Source organism: Narcine bancroftii, chromosome 2, assembly GCF_036971445.1.
Source record: "Narcine bancroftii isolate sNarBan1 chromosome 2, sNarBan1.hap1, whole genome shotgun sequence".
In the NCBI taxonomy this organism is placed as follows: Eukaryota; Metazoa; Chordata; class Chondrichthyes; order Torpediniformes; family Narcinidae; genus Narcine; species Narcine bancroftii.
This window is the reverse complement of record NC_091470.1, coordinates 104,837,639-104,851,132: the sequence shown is the minus strand read 5'-3', so window position 1 is coordinate 104,851,132 and position 13,494 is coordinate 104,837,639. Positions and strand designations below refer to the sequence as shown.

General features: G+C 48.4%; 1 protein-coding gene and 1 long non-coding RNA gene across 5 annotated transcripts in view; one reads left to right on the top strand and one right to left on the bottom strand.

The window, feature by feature from the left end:
• Nucleotides 1–13,494, top strand: part of LOC138754064 (pleckstrin homology domain-containing family A member 2-like) — a 129,990-nt gene that overhangs the window by 17,112 nt on the left and 99,384 nt on the right. Inside the window, exons 1-2 of one of the 4 annotated variants that reach the window (XM_069917812.1) lie at nt 10,761–10,786; nt 11,624–11,679. The exons of 1 other annotated variant lie outside the window; for it this stretch is intronic. The gene's annotated coding sequence lies outside the window, so the exon portion shown is untranslated. Of the gene's footprint in view, nt 1–10,577; nt 10,787–11,449; nt 11,680–13,494 lie in introns of those variants that run through there. 2 more of the 4 variants (XM_069917813.1, XM_069917815.1) reach the window with 2 other exon arrangements.
• On the bottom strand, nt 7,941–10,973 carry LOC138754066 (uncharacterized). The gene is made up of 2 exons (XR_011351555.1): nt 10,735–10,973; nt 7,941–8,345 (listed from the first exon to the last, which is right to left on the bottom strand). It is a non-coding gene; the product is annotated as an uncharacterized lncRNA (long non-coding RNA).

Genomic DNA, 13,494 nt, shown 5'->3' with positions numbered 1-13,494 from the left:
CATATGTAAACAAATAAATGTAAAGAAACTGACGATGTAACACAGAGAGGAAAGAAAATAATTGAAATGCAAAAGTAAGAGTTTTTAAATGAGCCCCTGATTGAGTTTGTGGTTGAGGAGTCTGATGGTGGAGGGGGAGCAGCTGTTCCTGAACCTGGTGGTGTGAGTCTTGTGGCACGAATACCTCTTTCCTGATGGCAGCAGCGTGTGCTGTGTGGTGAGGGTCTTTGATGATTGCTGCTGCTCTCCCTGTAGATGTTCTCGATAGTGGGGAGGGTTTTGCCTGTGATGTCCTGGGTCATGTCTACCATATTTTTGTGGGGGTTTCCACTTGAGAGTATTCGTGTCACCATACCAGACTGCGATGCAGCCAGTCAGAACATTTTCCACTGCATGTCTGTAGAAATGTGAAGGTCGTTGCTCAGTTCGCTGCCCACCCTCAATTCTCTGGTGGATTTCCATATTCAGTCACCTTCCCATCCCCTCAGAGGCAAGTGGCTTGGCAAATTAAAGCGGAGATCATTCCACATCAATGACAGGGATTTTCAATTGGCCCACCATTCAATTCCATGCCCCACTCCCATGCTCTCACGTCTATCCATGGCCTCGTGCTATCCCATCAAGACGACCCAAAAATTGGAAGAACTGATTTTCTGTCCGGGCTCTCTCCAACCGGATGGCATTAATATGAACTTCTTCGGCTTCTGATAGCCTACTCCCCATTCGCCCTTCCTCCACCCCCTTCCCTCTCTGTTCACAGACCCGTGTCCCCTCTCTCTGCTTGCTGATGTGCCCTCCTTCCCTTATCATCTATTGCCTCCCGCCTTTGGGACCATGCTCTTCCCCTGCCCCTCCACCTCCCTGCCATTCTGTTCAGAAGCCTGTCTACATTTTGCTCATAGCTTGATGGAGGGTTCAAGCCCAAAACATTGGTTCTGTATCGTTAACTTTGCTACATAAAGGACACTGTTTGACCTGCTGAGTTGCTCCAGTGTTGTGTTTTTACTTCAACTACGGTGTCTGCAGACGTTCGTGGTTTCATACTGCAGCGATCAGCTGGTGAAACAATGGGCTAGCTTTCAAGTTCAAACTATTTTTGCCAAATATTTAGGACAGGGAGAAGGTTCTTCTGTGAGCAGACTAAAGGTTATCACTAACCACGTAAAGAGCGCAACTTCCAGAGTATAGCATGACAATGGAGAAGATTAATTAGCACCAAGCAAGGGGCAGTGGGAGAGCACTGTTGTGGGGTTCATTGAGGAGCCTGAAGGCTGCAGGGGAAGGAACAGTCTTTAAACTCATTGGTGCATGCTTTCAGACTCTTCGTCCTTCTCCCCAATGGGAGAAGGGAGGAGAGAGTGGGCCCAGGGTGCGCTGGGTCCTTCAGTTTGTCACGAGTTGAACACAAAGGTTTGCAGACACTGTGGTTGAGGTAAAAACACGATGCAGGAGAAACTAGGCCGGTCAAACAGCGTCCTTTATATCACAAAGTTACATTATCAATGTTTGTGGGGCTTGAGCCCTTCATCAAGGTCTGACCAAAATGTAGACAGGCGCCTGAATCTTCAGTTTGTCAGCGGTTTTTCCTGGACAGCGGGAGATGAGGATGGAGTCCCATGGAGGGAGGGAGGTTTGTGGGGTGTTCTGAACTGCACTCACCACCTTCTGAGACTTCTCCTGATCTCGAGCAGAGCACCTCACGTCCCATACTGTGATGTATCCATCACGCCTGCTCTCGATGAGGTCCCTGTAGAAGTTGCTGAGAGACTGCGGGGACATGCTGAACTTCCTTCGCGTTCTGAGGCAATGATCATTTCCTAACTGTCCCATCGATGTGCCTGTCCCAGGTCAGGTCATTGTAGAAGTTTGTTCATAAATCGATCTGCTCTGTCCACCTCAGTGTCGCTGAGGTGGACAGGGGAGCGGAATCTTCCCACACCCCCCCCCTCCCCAACCCTTCATCTAATTGACATTGAGAGAGAGAAAGAGAGCTTGGCACTCTGCTATCCAAACGCTTTCCTGCATTCTATCTGTTACGGGGCAGTGTTTGACCATTCTACCCCAGTTACAGCTCACCTCAGTTCACCAGCCTTCCCTCTTATTCACTGTGAATACAGTAGTGGCAATAAGATGGCACAGGATGATCCCACCTCACACAGATGTAACAGGGTTAGCAGTTGGGCGCAGCCATTCGTATGATGTTCAGATCAAATCAAATACCATGTATTGTCATGTAATATTACGTGAAATTGCCAAAAGACAGATAAAGATTTTCCATTAGCATGTCCGGCATGCTGAGAAGCAAAAGACTAGAGTCACTGAATGTCTGTGGATTCGCCTCCAACCCTCTCACAGTCACTGCCACCACAGAATTCATATACAATTTGAATTTTGAATTCATATACAATTCAAAAATCCAGACTGACCCAATGCCTGAGGGGTCCAGATTTTCAGACTTCCACTGTAATCGGGTGGCACAGGCTCGTGGGCCGGAAGAGCCAGTCACTGTGCTGCATGTCTAAATTTAAATAAAAAGAGCTGACACAGTAGTTGAGGTTAATGCGCGCGCACAGCCATGAGTCCTAACTATCTGTGAGGTGAGAGGGGTCCCACCTCTGGCACCTGAGGGGAAGGCAGGTGCCACTCTCTCTGGGGTAGGGGGGGGAGTGGTGCAGCATCTTACAAGCCTCAAATGACACATTTTCTCTTGCAGAGCTGAAGGCAGCTCAACTTCAGACAAGGTGTCTGGTGCTTGGTCTGATCTAAACCACAATCAGCTCACAGCCTGGTTCTCAAGGGAGTGGAATAACGAGCTAGTTTGCTGAAGACACCTAAACCGTCCTATCCTGAGAGTACATTGACGTCAGATGCCAGACCAACGCCCAGATTCTCACTTGTATTTCTGGCTGATAAAGTGCTAACCACAAGTAGCTCACAGCTTGCTGGGGGTCGGGGGTGAGAATGCATCCGATTATGAAACGTTCACCTCTGCAGCCTCAAATTTCCTCCGGGAGTAGGGAAATTCCAACATCCCATGATCAAGTCTACAGACGTCCCACAAAGAAAACTGGACAATTAATCACAAGGCTTTTGGATAGAGAATTATCCCATTTAACAAGCATTCTATTCTAACCAGAGAGTGCTGCTTTCGGAGGGCCAACCAGTGCAACAATTGGCGAATATAACAAATTTTGTTAACAAGCCACATGACATCATTGTGTGAAGAAAGCGTGTTTTGAAGTGTTATGTTTTCCAAAGTGTGGGACTTTTGATCAGTTGACAGAGTTGTTACGAGCCAGAGGACCCCAAATCCCAGCAGCAATAGATATTCACCAAGACAAATGGTTACTTAAACAAAAGTTGCTTTTAATTATCTTTAAACATGAAAACAGAATCACATTTTAACTTATCACTATTGACTTAACTAACCTAACTTAACCCCCTTCTAATTCTAAGCGCATGTGTATGTAATGTGTGTGTAAGTTCAGAAAAGTTCTTTGGTTCACTGTTCAATCTCACTTCTCATTCCTCCAGGTTCACTGGTTGCAGGCAATTCTTATACTGTGTACAGAATTTAACATTTATAAAGTTCACCAGGCTTTGGTGCTTGAAAGGTAAACGGTTACTGCTCAGGAAGGTTTTTCAGAGATGTGTTGTTCCCGGACATCCACAACTGATTGGCCACTCAAGTGTCTTTCTGACAAAACTTGCCCCTTCAGGGTTCTCCAGATGATAATCTCTTTCTTTCAGGTCACCACAGAGTTCCTTTTTTGTTTCACTTATTCCAAGTGAAATATTAGACTGCCAGTCCTCTCCTCTTGCATGAACCACAAGGGGTTTGACCTTCTTACAAATCTTACAAATTGGGGCATTCCACAAGCTTGAGCTTCTTCTGTTCCAGACCCAGCTGCAGTCTGCTGGCTGTAACACTACAAAACTGATCTCTCTGTGTGCGTCTCTCTCTCTCTGCTTGCAAAACCACGTGACCCTCTTACAACATCAAGCTCTCCTCCAGACAATCTGTGGTTCCGAAAAGCTTTCATCTGTTGCCTTTTGCAAACAACAATTCATTAGTGAAGCCTCTTGAGCAAAGCTCTTGCAAAAGCTCTGAGGTCCCAATATGTTTAGCATGGGGCAGAGCTCCAGTATTCTAAATAAGATGTTTTAAAGTGTTTGTGTGTAACCTACACTAGCAAACCTTTCTCAATTTATCTCCCAAAAACATATCTATATACTCTGTCACAGTGTGTTAAATTTAATGTGACATTGAATGAATGCAAGATATGATGCTTGCTGTCTGCACAGTGTGAGATTCCTTATCATTGCAAATTGTCCTTGAGAAGGTGGAGAGCCTCCTTTAGTTTACCAGTCTAATCCTGGCCTGGGCAAGGAATTCCTCTCCTGAAGGGTATTAATAGTGTGGGCAAGCGCCAGTGTCTAGAAGTAAATCACGAAAATCTGCAGACACCAGGGTTGAAGTTTAAAAAAAAACACAAAATGCTGGAGAATCTCAGCAGGTCAAACAGTGTCTTTTATGTAGCAAAAGTAAAAATACATCACTGACATTTCGGGCTTGAGCCCTTCGTCAAGTTCTGGGAAAATGCTAGCAGGTGTCTGAACAAAAGGGTGGGTGGGGGGGGAAGGCAGGAGATAGTAGGTGGCTGAGGGGAGGGAGGGGACAGCAGCAATGAGGGGGAGGAGAGATGGCTGGGTGGGTAAGGGGGAAGGGAGAGGACTGGAAAGACAGGACCACCGTCTACTGACTACCGAACTGAGACAGAGGGAAAATCACAGAGGGAGGGAGCAACGGCAAGGTGCCACAGTGGTTGAACTGTAGGGCACTAAGGGTGACGGACAGGGGGGAGAAAGCCGGGCAGTGGGGCTAAGAGGGAGGATGGATCAGCTCACGATGAGAATGGCGGAGCAGACTCGATGGGCTGACTTCCGCTCCTATATCTTCAATCTTGTGATAAGTGGAGAGCGTATGCAACAGTGTAGAGTATGGATATGTCACAAAAGATGTGGAAAGACTGAACCGGGTTTCTTTTTTTGGAAATAATTGATTGTGAATAAAGTTTATTTTGGGGGAAAAAAAAGTTTCTTCCCAACAAGGCTCTTGAACCTCCCCTTGTTGTATTCCATTGGAAAAGATAACATATGATTTATGTAATTCATTTTTTTGTTGAAGTTTGGAGCCCATATATGAGATGTTTGGGTTTGAATTTGTAAGTATTTTTCCACACGGATGTTGGAGTTGCAGTCTAATATTTCCTTTTTCTTTTGAGGTAGCTTAGAAGTGGGTTGGGAGGGGTGGAGGAATTATAGGGGATAAATGTTATGTATCTATTTGTATTTTGATTGTATGATTTATTTTGATTAATAAATACAATTTAAAAATAAAAGAACCTCCTTACATGAATCAGAAACTGCTCGGACACGACAAAAGGTCTGTCTGCTGTCATTTAGTTTTGCACGAAGAAAACGGAAAATATTTATTACATGTTTTTTTTTTAAATTCATCGTCTTTTTTTAATTCAATTCAGTACACTATTGTAAGTGTTTATTGGATATTTTTGTTGGTTTTTTTTTAGAAATCTCCTCTGCACCCTCTCCAGAGTTTCCATATCCTTCCTGTGACCCCTATAACCCTTTGTTGATGGCAGCAGTAAGAACAGAGCATATGCTGGGTGGGGTAGAACCTTGATTGCTGCCGCTCTCCGATGGCAGTGTCCCCTGTGGAGGTTCTTGATGGTGGGGAGTACTTTGCCTGTGATGCACTGGGCTGCGTCCACTACCTTTTGCAGGGCTTTCTGCTCAGGGCTATCGGTGCCCCCATACCAGGCCATGATGCTGCCATTACTGATCGGTAGAAGGTTGCCAAGTTTGCCTCCTTGTGGCAACAAGACTAAACAATGCTTACAACAGTAAACTCATTGTCAAAATCATTAGTAAACCATGTGCATGTTTATCACAATTCACTGCCAGTTATATTCAAAATTCTAGATTCTAAATTAGACCTTAAGGCCGTCAGATGTCGAGCAGAATTTAGCCATTTGGTCCATCAAGTCTGCACTCCTATTTGAATCATGGATGATACATTTTTCCTCTCAACCCCATTCTCCTGCCATTCCCCTCCCCATAACATTTGACATCCTTGCTAATCAGGAACCTCTACTTTAAATATACCCAATGACTGGGCCTCCGCAGCCGTCTGTGGCGACAGATTCCACAGGTTCACCACCCTCCCACCCCAGGCTGAAGAAATCTCCATTCTGAAGGAACATCCTTTTATTGCGAGAGTGTACCCTCTGGTCCTTGACTCTCCCACTACTGGAAACATCTGTTCCACATCCACTTCATCCAGCCCTTTCAACATTCGATTGCATTCTTATAATCTCTAGAAACAAAATCTCCTCCACACCAGCATATCCCAAAGCAAGAACAACCACTGAGAAAAAAAATTCTGATTCTGGGTCTCCAGTGAAGAATCACGTGGAGATATATAATGCCAGCTCTGATCAAAACCAGAGCAACCTGAATCCATCTGCGGGCTTTGTTACCATTTCAGCTGAGAGAAAGAGGGTGGGGAGAATTTGAGGTACTGACAACTTTGTTCTGCTTGTGTTTATAATCGCCGCTGACTTCCCAATCACCTGAGTGCAATGTGGAGACTGGGCAACATATAATCTGAAACAATAATCTATGAGCAATACACACTTTCCAAATGTGCCCACATAGACATGCAATGCTCACACATTCATCATATACGCACACACCTTGCACTCACCATACACACTCTGACAATATCTGTTCTTACATACATAACCCAACCAAACACACAAGCATGTGCACACACACACACACACACACACATTCCCCAGTTTATTGAGCATTCAGCAACTATAAAGCTGTGGAAATATTGCATTCTGCTGCACTTTGATCAGAATCAGGTTTATGGCCATGAACGTGTCATGAAATTTGCTATTTCGGCACCTTGTGCAGAACAAGGTGCAGAAATTACCATAAATTACAAATCATAAAGACAAGATTTAAAAAATAAATAACTAGTGCAAAAAAAAAGAGAGAAAAGTGTCCATGGGTTCATTGTCCATTCAGAAATCTGCTGTTGGAGGGGAAGAAGGTACTTTTGTACTGTTGGGTGTTCATCTTCAGGCTCCTGTACCTCCTTCCTGATGGTATGCAGTGAAAGGCATTTGCATGGATGTATAGACTGACCTTCCCTAACCCCTCCCTTGGCTTCTCCCCGGATTTCCCAATAAAGGCCGGCATGCCCGGACTTGCCCCCCCCCACCAACCCCACTCTTGCTCCTGTACCTGGAACCTGGCCAAATCATATATCAGTAATGCTCAGGTCTTTGGTAATGGAAGCTGTTTAATCACTCCCTCATGTCGACGTGATTATTGTGTGCACCACATGGTAGCAGCGAGAAGAGGTTGTGGCCTGGATGATGAAGACCCTTGATGATAGAGGCTGCTTTTTTGAGACCCCACCTCTTAAAGATTCCCTTTAATGGATTGAAGACTAATGCCCGTGATGTCGCTGGCCGAGTTTACAACCCTCTGTAGCTTGTTCCTGCCCTGTGCATTAGCACCTCCGTACCAGACAGCGATGCACCCAGGCAGAACGCTCTCCACGGTACACCAAAAGAAATTTGCAGAAGTCTTTGGTGATCTCCTTTTAAGCTCCAAATGACATGCAGCTCCTGGCTACATTTTCAGGACTGCATTTGATTGCGTATGATTGGCCTTTTAAAGTGGCACCTTACATTCTCAATATGTTCACATTGTAACCACAAGCACAAACCTCCTCAAATTTCAGTCGAAAACCAGTTTTTGAAGACAAAAATCAATCAGTGAACTACTGGAGTCACCTTGTAACAAAGTAACAACCTAAATGAGAAAACAGAGGCTGGCACACCTACAATATATGCATTTAATTCAGTACATATACACACACAGACCTTAGCACTGTAACACATTTACAGAGTGAAAAGGCAGGAATATAAACAGTCACCTCAAATGGGATATTACCTGGAGCACCTATTGCATCGTACAAAAGCACGGATAATGCAAAGGATAGTTCCAGAGCTCCTCTCCCTTTACATCTACGACCTTGTGGCTCAGTACGACAATATCTTTGGCTTGGCTTCGCGGATGAAGATTTATGGAGGGGGTAAATGTCCACGTCGGCTGCAGGCTCGTTTGTGGCTGACAAGTCCGATGCGGGACAGGCAGACACGGTTGCAAGTTGGGTGAATGAATGCAAGGTGGTTGTTGGTGCACCAATGTCACCAAATCAAGGAGCTGACTTCAGGAAGGGAAAGCTAGAGGGTGTAAAATCCAATAATCAGTGGGGGATCGGAGGTGGAGAGGGTTAGCAAATATAAGTCACTATCTTGGAGGGTCTTTCCTGGACCCAACACACCAATGGCATCGTGAAGAAAGCACGTCAGTGCCTCGACTTCCTCGGGAGTTTGGCATGACACCAGAAACCCTGGCAAATTCCGACAGAGGTATGGTGGAAAGCGCACTGACCGGCTGCATCATGGTCTGGGATGGGGGTCACCAATACCTCCAAAAGGTAGTGGAAAACAGCCCAGGACATCACAGGCAAACCCTCCTCACGATTGCGCACATCCACGGGGAACACTGGGGTCAGAGAGCAGCAGCAACCACCCAGCCCATGCTCTGTTCTTACTGATGGAATGGCAGGGTGGACTCGATGGCTGAATTCTTTTCCTTTTGGTCTAATGGCTTTTGCTTTCCCCTGGATAGCATGTTTAGAACCAGGGGCCATGTGTCAAATAAAAGCTTGTCCACTCAGGAGTGAGATAAACAAAATGTCTTCAATTAGAGTGTGGTGAATCATTGGAATTCCTTAACTAGGAGAGTTGTGACACTCGATCTAGAACACAGACATCCCCCCTGTACTTACTGCACAGCACCTTAAAACTGTGCCCCATTTCACCCTGGGAAAAAGCCTCTGGCCGTCCACATGATCATCATCTTGTATCAGGCCATCTCTCATCCTCCGTCGCTCAGAGGAGAAAAGACCAAGTTCACAGCCTATCCTCAGAAGGTGTGCTCTCCAATCACAGAAGCATCCTTGTAAAATTCCTTCACACCCCCTCTACAGTAGCCACATGCTTCCTGTAGTGAGGTGACCAGAACTGAATAGTAGACAGCAGTGTGAGTAGGCATTCTTTCTCCCTCCCTGCTCGTGACCCAAGTTCAGTTCTGACCTTGGGTGCTGTCTGTGCGGAGTTTGCGCGTTTCCCCAGTGAACCATCCAGGTGGAGTCAGCCCCGAGGGGTCTATTCAGGTGTTCTTCTCTCACAGCCCAAATGAGTGCGGGTCGAAAGGTTGAATGGCTCACTCCAAATTGTTCAGGAGAGCACTGGAACGTTGGGGTGGAGTTCATGGGAATGGGTGGAGAACAGTTTACAAAGAAATAAGTTGGGGAAATGATATTGTTGAGAGAGGACGAGGGCTGACCTGAGAGAGGCATTGATCATGAGGAGGGCTAGAGGCTTTTCTCGGGGGCTGAAATGGCTAACACGAGGGGTCATAGTTTTAAGGTAAAAACACAAAGCTGGTGAAACTCAGCAGGCCAAGCAGCGCTCTTCATATAACAAATGTAGAAATACATCACGGACATTTCAAGGTATGGGAAATTGTCGGCAGACGTCCAAGCAAAAGAGTAAGGGGGAGAGATTGGGGGAAGGTGTGGTTGCAAAAGCAGGAGGTGAGCGAGTCTGAGCAAGCACATGGTCAGAGAGCTTGGGAGCAGCAGGGGCTACAGATGGGGAGCAGTGAGAGAGAATCCCACAGAACTCCCTTCCGCGAGCAAAGGAGAACTTCTTCAGGGCAGGTGTCCCTCAAAGAGATTTCACACAGTAGGAAAAAGAATAACTGTAAAATCTGCAGACATGGGGGAGGGAAGGGGGGGGGGGGTGGGAGTGAAGTTAAAACACACAAAGCTGGTGAAACTCAGCAAGTCAAACGGTCTCCTTTATGTGTTCAGGTGCGTAGTGAGCTGAGGTAGCAGGAAGCAAGCACAAACTCAAAAGACTGTACAGCAGTCTTTATTCCAGTAAAAGTCTGAACACCAGTTCATGCTTCAGTGGCTCCCGTGGGACTGGCTCAGGAGGGGAGGGCTCAGGTCTATATTTGGGTCAGCTGCCATCCAGGTGGAGTCAGCCCCCTTAGGGGGTCTGTTCAGGTCGGCGGCTGATTGATGGCCATCCAGGTGGAGTCAGCCCCGAGGGGTCTATTCAGGTCGGCCGCTAATTGACAGCCATCCAGGTGGAGTTAGACCCCCTTCGTGCTCTTCCTGCACGTTCAGAGATTGCCACAGGGCATGTGTACGGGGCCAGTTGGGGCGAACGGCCTCCCGCTGCTGTCCCCGAGGAAGGGGCCCGACAAGCCGATGGCCCGTTTGCAGGACTGACTTCTTCAAAGCGGAGCAGGGAGAAGTTGCTTGGTTTGAAAAAGAGAGAGAATGTGGTCGAAACCCTAATGAGGTTTACTCATTAGTAGCAACTTCCAAAAGTTCCTCGTCCGCGAGTTCAAGTCCCAGTGGGACGGGACGAAATGCCCTGAGCTGGGAGGAGGTCCCCAAGCGGCGCGAACCGCCACAGCCGCGGGTGGAGGGGACGGGCGTGCAAAACCCGGCGCTCTCTCTCGCTCTGTGGAGCCCGACAGCGCACATACCAGGCATTTCACTCGAGTCACCATCCACCTGGCTCTCGCCGCTTGTTCCCAGGTAGGACGGTCTCGGCGGGGGGCCGTTCCGGGACACTTGTTTGGGGGGGGGGGGGGGGGGGGAGCAGAGTTCACGCCATCAGGTTTGCTCATAAGGAACAAAAGGTGAACTTTTTTTTTGTCAGACCGCACCCACTGTTAGTCCGGCCCTTTGCGAACTCTGCAGCTTTGCATTGGGCGGGCCCTCCTCCCCATACACGGCGCGGCCAAACCCCCCCTCCCCAGACACGGCGCGGCCAAACCCCCCCCTCCCCCCCCCTCCCCAGACACGACACGGCCAAACCCCCCCTCCCCAGACACGACACGGCCAAACCCCCCCCCTCCCCAGACACGACACGGCCAAACCCCCCCCTCCCCAGACACGGCACGGCCAAACCCCCCCCCTCCCCAGACACGGCACGGCCAAACCCCCCCCCTCCCCAGACACGGCACGGCCAAACCTCCCCCCTCCCCTCTCCAGACACGGCACGGCCAAACCTCCCCCTCCCTCCCCAGACACGCGGCACGGCCAACCCCCCCCCCCCCCCCCTCCCCCCCCCCTCCCCCCCCCCCTCCCCCCCCCCCTCCCCCCCCCCCTCCCTCCCCCCCCCATACACGGCACTGCCAACCCCCCCCTCCCTCCCCATACACGGCACTGCCAACCCCCCCCTCCCTCCCTCCCTCCCCATACACGGCACTGTCAAACCCCCCCACTCCGCCCTCCCTCGAGCTTGTCTCGCAGCGATCTCCGTGCAGCTCGCAGTGGGGCAGAACCTGGTGGAAGTGGAGCTGTGATCTTCTGCACCGCAAACTCGAAGGAGCGGCTCTACTCACATTCGGATCCCTCTCCCCTCTCCAGCTGGTCCTGATGACAATCGTCTTCGCCCAGAATTAACCCGGACAGCAAGAAAGCAGGCAAGTCGTTCGCGCTGGGAGGGCAAGAGGTTCAGTAGGGGGAGAGGTGCATCCTGAATTCATTGCTCGTCACCGGGACAGAGTCTTGGAAGTGTAGTGGGAAATTGCACATTGGAGACCCCCCCCCCCCCCAACAGACGCAGGCACAGAGAGAGAAAGAGACAGACAGACACACGCCCACCCCTACCTTGAGGTCGGCTGGAGTGGGCCATAGAGGTGTGAGCAGGTTGGAAGTGTTGGGTTCTAGTGCTGCTGTTGGCGAGTTTGACTTGTATGGGCTGCACACAGCTTGGAGCTTCAGTTATGGGGCAAGGGAAGGTGGTGGGGAGAGAAACCAATGATGTTGGAATGTTGTGTGGGAGACCCAATATAAGCTATTGGAGCAGAACTAGGCCACTCAGCCCATCTATTCAGCCCCGCCATTTAATCATACGCTGATCTATTGTTCCACTCAGTCCTACTCCCTAGCCTCCCCATAACCTCTGACTAATTGAGAACTTATCGACATCTGCCTTAAATACACCCAATGTCTTGGGCCTCCACATCTGAAGGATGTCAAAGTTCCCACGGTAATCCAGCTTGCTTTGCAACCACTCAGCTTGTAATTCTTACTTTGCCCCTGCCCCTTTGTCCCCCTTCTCTCTTGCCCTTTCCCACCTTGCTGGCTGACTCCATTCCCTAACACCCACATGGATACTGCTGGAGCCAAACACAAGCTTGCCATGTCATTGTAGTGGCTGAGGCATTTTCTTTTGACATTGTGGATTACAATGAGTTTATTGTCCTGTACGATGTACATACCCACTGAAATTCTGACTTGCTGCAGCCAGACAGGCTCTTTTTTTTTTTGGGGGGGTGGGTGAAGGAAACTATAGTAGTATATATTAAATTGAATTGGCGATAATCGATAGTTTTTTTTTCCATATTAAGTTGTAACAACCTGGTGGTATTCCCTGGCTGTAGATTTAACAATCTAAAGGTTGTTCAGAATTTATCATGAAAATTTCGCAAAAATTTGTTGTTTCGCCGCAGCATCACAGTGCAAACGTTTATATGAACTACTTTACAAAATAAATTAAAATAGTGCAAGAAAAAGTCAAAGCAAGGCACTGCCTGTGGTTCATCATTCACTCAGGAATCTGATGGCAGAGGGGAAGAAGCCGTCCTTGTGCCACTGAGTGCTCGTCTTCAGGCTCCTGTACCTCCTTCCCAATGGTAGCAGAGTGAAGAGGGTGGGAGGGGTCCTTGAGGATAGAGGCTACTTTCTTAAGACACCGCATCATGCAGATGTTCTCGATGGAGTGAAGTCTGGTGTCTGTGATCCCGCAGACCGTTAACAACCCTCTGGAGTTTCCTCTTGTCCTGAGGGTTGGCCCCTCCATACCAGGCACGGATGCAACCGGCCAGAATGCTCTCCACGGTACAACGGTAGAAGTTTATGAGAGTCTTCGGTGACGCACCAAATCTCCGAAAACTCCTCACAAATTATAGCCACTGGTGAGCCTTCTTTGTGATGACGTCTATGTGGAGGCTCCAGGGCAGATCCTCCGAGATGGTGACACCCAGGAATTTGAAGATCTTGACCCTCTTCACTACTGAGACTTCGATGGGTGTTCTCCTTTCTTTCCCCCCCCCCCCCCCAAGAAGTTTTCAAGAATCTTCGATGACATACTTGTCCCCTTTCTCCAGGAAGTGAATTGAGGCAGATTTAAGTGCGAGCATGTTGTGGAGGAGCTGACGTAACACAATATCCAAATGGACAGATAAAGGAACTGTACCCATCGCACACGCTGAAGTTCAAAACACTTTGCAGCC